This window comes from Myotis brandtii, unplaced genomic scaffold, assembly GCF_000412655.1.
Source record: "Myotis brandtii unplaced genomic scaffold, ASM41265v1 scaffold46, whole genome shotgun sequence".
Lineage (NCBI taxonomy): Eukaryota > Metazoa > Chordata > Mammalia > Chiroptera > Vespertilionidae > Myotis > Myotis brandtii.
This window is the reverse complement of record NW_005367587.1, coordinates 669059-680194: the sequence shown is the minus strand read 5'-3', so window position 1 is coordinate 680194 and position 11136 is coordinate 669059. Positions and strand designations below refer to the sequence as shown.

The following is an 11136-nucleotide window of genomic DNA, read 5'->3' as shown; positions in this document are numbered from 1 at the left end:
TCAAAGTCACTAATCATCCAAGAGATGCAAATCAAAACGACAGTGAGGTACCATCTCACACCTGTCAGAATGGCTATCATCAACAAATCAACAAATGACAAGTGCTGGCGAGGATGCGGAGAAAAGGGAACTCTCGTGCACTGCTGGTGGGAATGCAGACTGGTGCAGCTGCTGTGGAGAACAGTATGGAGTTTCATCAAAAAACTAAAAATGGAACTCCATTTGACCCAGTGATCCCACTTCTAGGAATATATCCCAAGAAAGTAAAAACACCAATCAGAAAGGATATATGCACCCCCTATGTTCATAGCAGCACAATTTACAATAGCTAAGGTTTGGAATCAGCCTAAGTGCCCATCAGCAGATGAGTGGATTAAAAAACCGTGGTACATCTACACAATGGAATACTACACTGCTGTAAAAATGAAGGAACTCCTACCATTTGCAACAGCCTGGATGGAGCTGGAGAACATTATGCTAAGCGAAATAAGTCAGTCAGAGAAAGATAAATACCACATGATCTCACTCATTTGTGGATTATAATGAACAACATAAACTGATGAACAAAAACAGATCCAGAGACAGAGAAGCAATTATCAGATGCTCAAAACTCAGAGGGAAGGTATGAGAGGGTGGGAGTAAGGGGGAGAGATCAACCAAAGGACTTGTATGCATGCATATAAGCATAACCAATGGACACATACACCAGGTGTGTGAGGGCATGAACGGGGTGGGTGGGGGCAATTGGGGGGGGATAAGGACACATATGTAATACCTTAATTAATTTAAAAAAGTTAAAAAATAATAATAAAGGAATTTTATAGAAATTGACAAGCTGATCTTAAAATCTATATAAAAATACAAAGGACCCAGAACAATAAGATAATTTGAAAAGGAGGACAAAGTTAGATGACTTAAACTTTTGGTTTTAAAACTTATATTAAAAAAGAGAGTATAGTACTGGCATACAGACCAATGGGATGTAATTGTAAGTTCAGAAAATTAACTTTTACATTTTGTGTCAAATTAACATTGACTATGCGTGATGAGTACATGGTAGTTCGTTTTACTTTCCTTACTATTCTTGCATATGTTTGAGATTTGTCATAATAAAGATTTTTAAGTGAAAAAAAAGAATAAGAAATAATTAAAATATAAATCACTCTCTATGCTGACCACTGAAAAAGACTTGTCTCTTAAAAATCAAATCTGGCCCTAGCTGGTTTGCTTAGTGGATAGAGCGTTGGCCTGCAGACCAAAAGGTCCCGGGTTTGATTCCAGTCAAGGCACCTACCTCGGTTGCAGGCTCCTCCCTGGCCTGGGTCTTGGTCAGGCTTGTCCAGGAGGCAACCAATCGATGTGTTTCTCTCACATCAATATTTCTCTCTGCCTTTTCCTCTCTCTTCCATTTTTTCTAAAAACCAATGGAAAAATATCATCAGCTGAGGAATTAAAAAAAATTATATCAAATCTGGCCCTGGCTGGTGGCTCAGTTGTTTGGAGCATCATCCATTATGCCAAAATATTGAGATTTCAATTTTCGGTCAAGGCACATACCTAGGTTTCAGGTTTGATCCCTGGCCGGGGCATGTCTGGGAGGTATCCGGTTAATGTTTCTCTCTCTTTAAAAAAATCAAATCTGAACAGGGTCATAATGAATCATAGATAGATGAGTAAACTCTCAAAAACAATCTGAGTGAGTTACAATAGATGGTGAAAGATGGGAGAGCATTAAGAGAAGTGCCTGCATTCGGATAGACCTTCTATCTATATGAGGATTTTACAAAGTAGGGTGTGTGGTCACAGTAGTCCTTTGTTCCCAGTCAATGAATATAGTTGATCACCCCCCTTCATTTTTTTATTATTTGGGGGCTATTTTTTATTTACACGATAGATTACCGTAATTTAATGCATTTGTTACTTCTCTGGAAAGCCATTTAGAATCTTTACTGCAGAATATACAATTCTTTTGCTAAAGGGTCTCTGCCAAGAGAAGCATTCTTCTGGGCTTTTTAGTTTGCATTGATTACTGAGCTGTATCTCAGTGCATTACTGGGTGTTGACTGTAATCTACAAAGCCTTACACAGTTTGGTCCTAATTAAGGAATTTTGATACTGGTGGTCAATATTATAATGACTGAGACAGATCTAGGTGACTTGAAAAAAAATGTAACAGATTTTGGAACCTGAAATGTCAGGAGCAAATTACTCTTTTTTGATGACACATAATCTGGAAATCTATTTTAGAGGTGGTTTCAGTGAATAGTACTGAACTTGAAAAGAAAACAAACAGGAAGTTGAAAAGTAGACAGTAGTGCCAAAAATAAGGTTTATGTTCCTTAATCTAATCTGACATGCCTTCAGAATATTGCATTTCTTTGATGACCATCTTTCCAAACAGCTTCTACCCAATACTTAACCCCACTACATAGTGACAGAGTTAATGATTTTCTCATGAGGCAGATATGAATAGGAACAGCATTCAAAGACAACTGGTCTCACTTCCAGGTCCATCTTTGGGCCAAGATATGTAGTCGCCAACAGTGAGTTGGCGACTGTATTTTTTGAGTCCTGGCGCAAAGTAAGATCCATCTGTTTTGCCCAGCCGTTTGCCTGAGTGCCACAAAATGGTCCTGTTATTAGTCTTATTTGTGGTCTTATTTGAGGGTAAGGGATAATGTAAATAAACTTCAGCCCTCCTTGTGATGAAGGTAGCATGGGAATTAAAAGTGTTGGTGTTGGTAGTGGTAAGTGATGTTGTGTCTCTTTTCTCAATTGCTCTGTTTTCTTTGGATTGGGAAACAGACATTTAAGAATGAGTTTGTCATCTGGAAGGAGAGTTGTGACCAAGTTTCCCTCAACAGGATACAAGATGTTATTTTTGAGCTTCATTACCCTCACCAAGGGAAAAAAAAAAGAGGGAAAAAATAAGGAAGAAAGTGAAAGTAAGGAAAAAAGGCAGAAACAGAGAAATGAAGAGAAAGGTCAGAGGAGAAGGAATGCTGTGAGGAGAGGTAGAGAATGTAACTGACTATTCATAGAAATAGCTTTATTATTTTGAACCAATAGTTAAGTTCACTCCACATCTGGTGAATTAAGAAAAGGAAATCCGACTGATTAAATTGAACTGCTAGTTGTCAGTTAAATCGTTTATGTATAAATATACAATCTAGTTTCCATCACTTTTTCTTGTCTGAACTAGACAGTGAATCAGTCTCACTAACCATATTTGAGTGGTGAGTAGAACAATACCAATTGGTGATTCAGATTTAAGTAGAGGTGGGCAGTTTTTATATTTCTGAATCAGTTATTGGGCATTATTGTTATTGCATACAATTTCTAAGCTTGAGTTATTTTTGTCAGTTTCTTTTATGAATGTTTTGTTGCCTTATAAGGAAATACACACACTCCCCTCCTCTCATTCAGTTGTCCCTGGTGACGCCTTCATAATTTCTGTCTTTACACTGGTACATTTTTAGTCTAATTCAGGCATATGAGAAACAGGGGAAAAGTTTAGTCAATGTCAGTGATTTTTTTTTGATCCATTCATGGATAGATTTAGTGAATCTAAGCCAATTTGCATTTAAAATCTATATACATCAAATAGACACAATACTCAAAATATTCCTCCATATGCTTCAAGGGAAAAAGAAAACAGAATTTACAAGTGAGAACTAGATGCATTTTCTAATAATAGATGCAATTTCAGGGGGGATTTATGATCATGCTCTCATATGTGGAAATATTAATATATTACCTTGCACTAATATGAAGGTGAACATAAACACACCACTTTAGTTTTACAAGTATATAAAAAAAATGCACTGCCATGCTGTAAAGTAAAAGGAAGATAATTGTATTGTCTCCATTTTACATTTAAAAACTATATTTTTCTAAATCATGTCATGTCAGTTATTTGAAGCTAAAAATAGGAATGACTTAATCCCGTCTGTTTTTTAAAAACTGTTATCTTTTTTATAGAGGGTGTTGTATGAAGAAAGGATTGAAAAAATAGTATGACGTTTAAAGCCCAAATATTTATGACATACTTGGAGATTTTAATGCTTGGACTCTTAATTTGAATATTAGAAGTACATATTAAAAATGTGATTGCAGTTATTTAAACAAGGAGGTCTGGTTCAAATCCTGATGGTCTTCTCATGCTGCTCCAAACAGCACTGGCTGCATGTGACAGGGTATACAATGTGTGGTATGGGGCAAGCTAAACTTACCATAATGCATTGCAGTGGGCATTTTGTATTGCTAAATATGTCCATTTACCTCCACTTCACCATCTGCCCCACCACCTATTCACTTATTTGAAAGTAGTGGGTCTAACATTTTTTTTCAATTCTGTTTAAAGTCACGATTTATCTTTAACATGTGATCATAGATTTTCGTCTTTATTCTCTGAAATTAATATTTTATGTAATCTTTAGGCTGTGAAATTGTTTAGGAGTTGTTTTTAAATCAGATAGAATATTGCTAAAATTGAGAAGCACTGAGCTTCTAGTCATATAATTATGAAGTCCTTAACATGGAGGCATATTTTGTTTTTCAGAATTGCTTTTTCCCCTCTTTAGATCCTTTTCTTTTCATTAAAAATCTACTCCGGGAAGAGGGTTTTTTTTTTTCTTAACAGAAAAAAAAGCCACGCTTGACTGATAATGCATTGCTTTGGATGGTGAAACATTATGAAAGTTTAATTTTTAATTAAATCTGAAATACCAATTATAACTGAAAGAGATTTTAACCTGTTTCTTTTCAGGCTGCCTGAAGTTACATTTAGAGACTGAAATCACTGCACCTTAAAAACAAAAGATTGAGCTGCACTGCATTCCTGTAAGTGAAAGCTTCCTGTATCTTCCTCTGTGTTTTGGTGACCAGTTCAATAAAGGACAAAAATATTGCTAACGTAGTAACCAGACATGAGTAAAAAATTTAACGCCCCTGAAGAAATATACATTTAAATGATTTTCTTCTTTAAAAATGGAAAATTTTTTGGCCTCAATATTCAGTATGTCTTTTTTACCCAGCCTAAATTGCGAATCCTTTCTTTAGGCTGGTTTGAATTGCATTAGGGAGGGTGTCACCCACTGTGCATCAGCACAGTGACATTCACCCTGTCAGGAAGGATTCTTGAATTTTTGTACAAATCTCAATGAGGGTAACAGATTTCTTATGGAATCAAAGTAAATTCCTTTTTACTTTGTGATGTCATTAGAAATCTTTAGCCTTTGTGTCAATGGAAATGGAAAGTTCATGATGACATCACAAGATTCTGTTGCCTTGAGGACTTTGGGCAAAACTAAGTAAAATGCATAATTCCCTTGTGTGCGTGTGTTCCCCATTCTGCTATGAAACAGTCAAAATAGCACATCTTATGTCTTCCCGTGAGCTACAAGGCTGTCTCTCAGAGCCCCATTGTTCCATAAATGCATGTCAGAGTCTACCACAGTCTGGTCTACCCTTATTTAGCTGCTGTTTTGTCAATGTACTTGGAAGAACAATTAACATTTGGGATTTCAATGTCTGAATAACAGGCAGTGAATAGAACCCGAGTATATAAAAGATTCAGACGCCCAGGGTAAGAAAACAGAAGCTTATCATTCATGGGGGGGAAAAAGAAAAGCATTTTAATGCTGCACTCAAAGGTTGTGAAATACTACAAGGAAAGTCAATCTGTGTTTTCTTTTAATTTAAAATAAAAATGTACATTTTGGCAGTGATATGCAAAGGGTTATGATGTCTTCCTAAGTTTTGCAATTTAATGTATTGCAAGGTCTGTTGCTAGAAAAATCTTAAAACACTTAAATAACATTCATCTGTTTGAGTCATTGTTGGGATGCCACATGTGGGGTATTTCAGTGGATTTCAGAGTATCCCAGTGCCTGTCCAACAGAGGACACAAAAGGTGATTCACAGGTTTTCTTTCATTTTCACTTTTGGTTCACTGCACTCTTTCATTATTGACTGATTCTTGCCTGTTGACTATAGACAGCTCTCAAGTTGTTAAATATCTCTGCCTATTCTTTGAATTCCTGTTAGGTCCTTTTTTTTTCTTCTTTTTGAGAGCTGATGCATGAACCTCAATGTCAGGGTCTCCAGAGGAACTTTGGCAGCTTATGCATATTGCCCACTCAGCTCAGTGCCTAGTGGATATGAATGGATAAATGATGGTTATTGTTATTTTTGTCATAAGTACAACAGTTCAAACCCATAGATGGTAAGGTCTCTAAAAGCAGTGTCCATTTCTTATTCTTTTTTATAATTCCCAGTGCTGGACATAATCATAGTAATCAAGAATTAGCTGTTATTTGTACAATTACAAAATATATTAAAAGTCTGAACTTTGGGATGCATTCTGTCAGAAAGTATTTATTGTGAAGAGGAATTGAATAAAGTTTTTGACAGGGAGAAAATTATAAAGGAATTTGTCCAAGACAAACATAGTGTTTATCATCTCATTTTAGGCATCTGTCTCCCAGTCCTTCTCCTCTTTTACTTTACATTAATTTTTCCTGACCAGAATGAGATGTGCCCATTCGTACCATATTGTTCTCTGTGAAATGGTGTTCAGTCATTTTCTAAGCTGTGTGTCTTGCATCCCATACACTGGAGTTGTCTCCAAAGATAAATCTCCCTAAATTAGGATAGACGATGCTCTGCACCTGTTTGTCTAATTGCTATGCAAGTGGATTGTGCTTCAAGGAAATAAGGCAAATGGCACAATAGATATTGGGTCAAGAGGCCAGGGATTTGGGAAGTTGCCATTAGAAACTCCTACTTTCAGGGCGTAAAAAGGCAGGACCAGGTTCTTGGCACAACGTTCTTTAGAACTCAGAACCATTTGACCCTCTTCTAAGTTTAGCCTCCTGGTTTTTGTTTGTTTCTTTCTTTCTTTTGCATAAGGGTCTCTGTCCTCCCCACCAATTTTAATTTAGCTCCAAAAGGGGTTCCTTTATTTTTATTAAATTAGCTTCTGGTGATGTAAATTAAGGCTCTCATAAAACTTAGCCTCTGAGGCAGAACTAAAATGATAAAACTCAGGTTTAGTGAATAGTACTCTTATCATGTTGAATAACATTGAAGGATACCAAAGAACTTTATGTACTTCACATTTTTTAAGATTAAAACTTGAGGTGAAAGGGATTTAAGGGCAGGGCACTATCAAACATTATAGGTAGAAAGGATATAAGAAATAAAAGTTTAATCACCTAATTTTAAAATAAGTAAATTGAGGCCCAGTGTAGGGCATACAGGTTACCCATACATACTGACTGACCACCAATGTAGATCATCCTTAGCATCTAGGCCTGAGAGTAGATCGAAATTTAGACTCTGGGACTTTGATGTTTCCTTTACATTCAGGACTGAGAAGTGTTTCCTGAGGAACAAATTGCCTTTGGCTCATTTTATGAAACCGGTTGAACTGTATTTCCTTCCACCATGGAGTCCAAAATTCATATATAAAAGGTATTTTTTCCTGTACATTTTGATATCATGCCTCAGGTTGTATAACAAGTCACATAGAGGCAAATTTATTTGGTTGACTTAATATTCTTTATGATGATTTACAAAGTGGGCAGAAGACCATTAAAAACCAGTAGTTTAATTTGGCTGGTAGGCATGGTGAAACCAGTAATCAGAACAGAGCCATTGTGACATGGAACTCAGACTCCACAATTGTGTGTATCACATATGGTGTCAGAATGTCACTGTTGCCAGGGGTCATTTCCATCAGAGAAAAGTTTTTTAGGGCCTGAAAATATGAAATAAACTTTAATAATTTAAAATGAAATACTCTGGTAATTTATTTCAGGTTTCCTTTATTGGATTCTGTCATTTAGCAATCTAGAGACCAGAGTAGGAATGTTTCTATTATTTTACCTAAAGCTAAGTCCTAGATATGTCTTAGTTTCTTCCTCAAATTTATTTTATCTCCTCCAGAGCTTTTCACACCCCAAACCATGAACAAGCTCAAGTCACTGTGTCCAAAAAAATTACTGGCCTAAGTCTTTTTGTCCTAAACAAGGAGTAACAATGTTCTGCCTTAAAAATTTCCATGGAAGCTTTGGCACATAGAGATGAAGGGAGAATTAGAGCCTGAGGAGGCCAGAGCAGGGCCTTGGAAGTAGGTACTCAACAAGGTTCTCTCCCCAGACCTCCCCTCTCTTTTCTCTATAATAATGAATTAAAATTTATTCTGTACCTCTTAAGAACAAACCATTTCTCCAGGATACATAGATACATAGCACCTGTTTCCTATCATCAAGAAGTTTATAATCCATTTGAGCAATAGATAAATATTTTTATAGACAAAGTGTTATATGGGTAGAGTAAAGGAAGTAAATAGTTATTATTTCTTCTGGACCATCAAGAAGTAATATGATATTAACAAGCAGCTCAAGCAGAGGGAGTAATAAAAATGAAAGTTGAGGGAACAGTGAGTAGTAATGGTATGATTTGATTATAGGATGCTGGTTGAGACCAGTGTTTTCCAGAGTGTGGGTTGCAACCCATTCATAGGTCATGAAATCAGTTTCAAAGATCAGAGTCAACATGCTTTTAATAAAACAGAATCAAAGGAAAAATAATTTATAAAAACTGTGTAACATATTTTAAGACAGTGACTACAAAATAAATATAGTATTTCTTACTGGGAATTATGCCACCAAAATGTGAAAGCAAATCTAAAGATGATAGGTGTTTTAAATACTCAACTCATGTAATTCTCATTGAAGAATAATATTATTTTTCGCCTTTTTATATATGAGGGGATGGAGGGATTAAGCAATTTGTCCAGGTCATCCAACAGGTAAATGGTAGAGATAGAATAGGAATATGTCTATTAAACTCCACATTCATACTCTTCCCATGATTTGACACTGCTTTTTAGAATTGCATGACTTTAGTTATTTCACTACTGGTAGCTCACACATTTGTATCTCTAGTACTGATGTCACTCCAAAACTCCAGTCCTATATCTACAATATCCTTATTTAAATCTTCAACTAAATATCATATCAGTCCCTCAGAGGCAGTACATCAACACTGAATTTATCCTCCTAGTTAAAAATCATCTTCCTTTTTATTATCCTAGTTTTCTTCACCCCAGTTCCAGGTCTCTTGGATCAAAATATATTATTTTCTTTGGTTTCCCCCACCTCCACATCCCCTCAAGTGTCCAGTGAGTGTGTGAGTCTTACTAATTTTCGTTCTTTGGTATCTCTGTCCTAGATGGGTTGAAAGGAGACCAGCTTATCCTAAACACTGTTGCCCCATTAGGTTCCTGAAGCAGAAGCCCCAAGATCATGCCACTTTTGTTCAGACAAGACTTTGATAATTCTAAGTTAATTAATAAAAAATTCCTAACTAACACCTGTGATATTGTAAAACCTAATTAACCCCATTTCTGATTTAATCTTACCATACCCTCAGGTCAGTCCCCTCACCCACCTTCTTTATTATTTTTTCTACTACTTCCATGAAACTTTCCTTTCCTGAACTGGTCAGAAATAACCCACTCTCCCCTATTCACCAAGCTCAGCACCTGTAGTAGCTCTGCCAACAATTTGATTTTGGACTTCTAGCCTTCAAACCTGGGAGAGAATAAGTTACTATTGTTTTAAGTCAATAAGTTTGTAAGTAATTTGTTATAGCAGCCTAAGCAACTAATACAGAATTTCCTTACACTGGTTTTTGAGATATGAATTACTATATATATACTGGTATAATAAATAAATATCCTATATCCTGTATAATAAAAGCCTAGGTGGCGTCACGCGCAGTGCCCTCATGTGACGTCATCACAAGATGGCCACCACAATGTCGTCATAAGATGGCTGCCACAAGATGGTCGCCCTCATGTCGTCACAAGATGACCACCACAAGATAGCCAGCAGGGGAGGGCAGTTGTGGGCGATCAGGCTGGCAGGGGAGGGCAGTTGGGGGCAATTGGGCCAGCAGGGGAGCAGTTAGGGGGTGATCAGGCTGGCAGACAGAAGCGGTTAGGGCAATCAGGCAGGCAGGCAGGCGAGCAGTTAGGAGCAAGTAGTCCTGGATTGTGAGAGGGATGTCCGACTGCCGGTTTAGGCCCGATCCCACAGGAGACAGCAGTCCGGCAGTTGGACATTCCCCAAGGTGTCCCAGATTGGAGAGGGTGCAGGCCGGGCTGAGGGACATCCCCTCTCTCCCAGTGCACGAATTACGTGCGCCGGGCCTCTAATATATAAATATATATATATATATATTTTATTTTTTTTATCCTCACCTGAGGATATGTGTGTGTGTGTGTGTTTAATTGATTTTAGAAAGAGAGGAAGAAGGGAGAAAGAAAGAAATATCAATGTGAGAAACATCAATCAGTTGCCTCCTATATGCACCTTAGCCAGGGATTGAACCCACAACCTAGCTAGGTATGTGCCCTGAATGAGAATTGGACCTTGACCTTTCCATGTACTGGATGACGCTCCAACCAACTGAGCCACCTGGCCAGGGCTACTTTCTATATTTTTAAACAATATTTATGTGCACACCTTATCCTTTTACTTGAAAATAAATTATTTACTGATAAAGTCCATATCTAATTAACATTTCCAAACCCTACAGAAATACCACAATAGATCATTAATTCATTATTCAATCATGCTTATTTTAACAATAGTAATATAGAAATGACTCTTTTTACTCTCATGGAAGTTACTGTCTCCTAAGGGAATTAAACATCCTATCTAATAATAGACAAACATGGTAATTAACCATATCTCCGCTACGCTTCCCATTGGCTAATTAGGGTGATATGCAAATTAACTGCCAACCAAGATGGCGGCCGGCAGCCAGGCAGCTGAAGCGAACATGAGGCTTGGTTGCCCCGGCAATGGAGGAAGCCAAGGTTCTCCGCCTGCCACAGCACCACTCTAACCTACACTCAAGCAACCAAAGTTTCAATAATAGAAGCTAAACAAACCCCAGATGACTGCTTTCAGCCAGCCAGCCTCGGAGCTGGAGCTGCAACAAAGTTTCAATTACAGAAGGTAAATAAATCGCAGAATTAAAAAAAAAAAAGAAAAAAAGGAGAGACTGGGAGCTTTAGTTGCAGGCTTGGCCTGCCTGAAAACAGCCCTCAGCCCCTCA

At 37.3% G+C, this 11136-nt stretch overlaps 1 protein-coding gene across 1 annotated transcript in view; it reads left to right on the top strand.

Moving 5' to 3' along the window:
• The window catches only part of ZBTB20 (zinc finger and BTB domain containing 20), an 853596-nt gene that overhangs the window by 299346 nt on the left and 543114 nt on the right, over positions 1-11136 (top strand). Inside the window, exon 4 of the mRNA XM_014546952.1 lies at positions 4769-4842. The gene's annotated coding sequence lies outside the window, so the exon portion shown is untranslated. The remainder of the gene's footprint in view (positions 1-4768; positions 4843-11136) is intronic.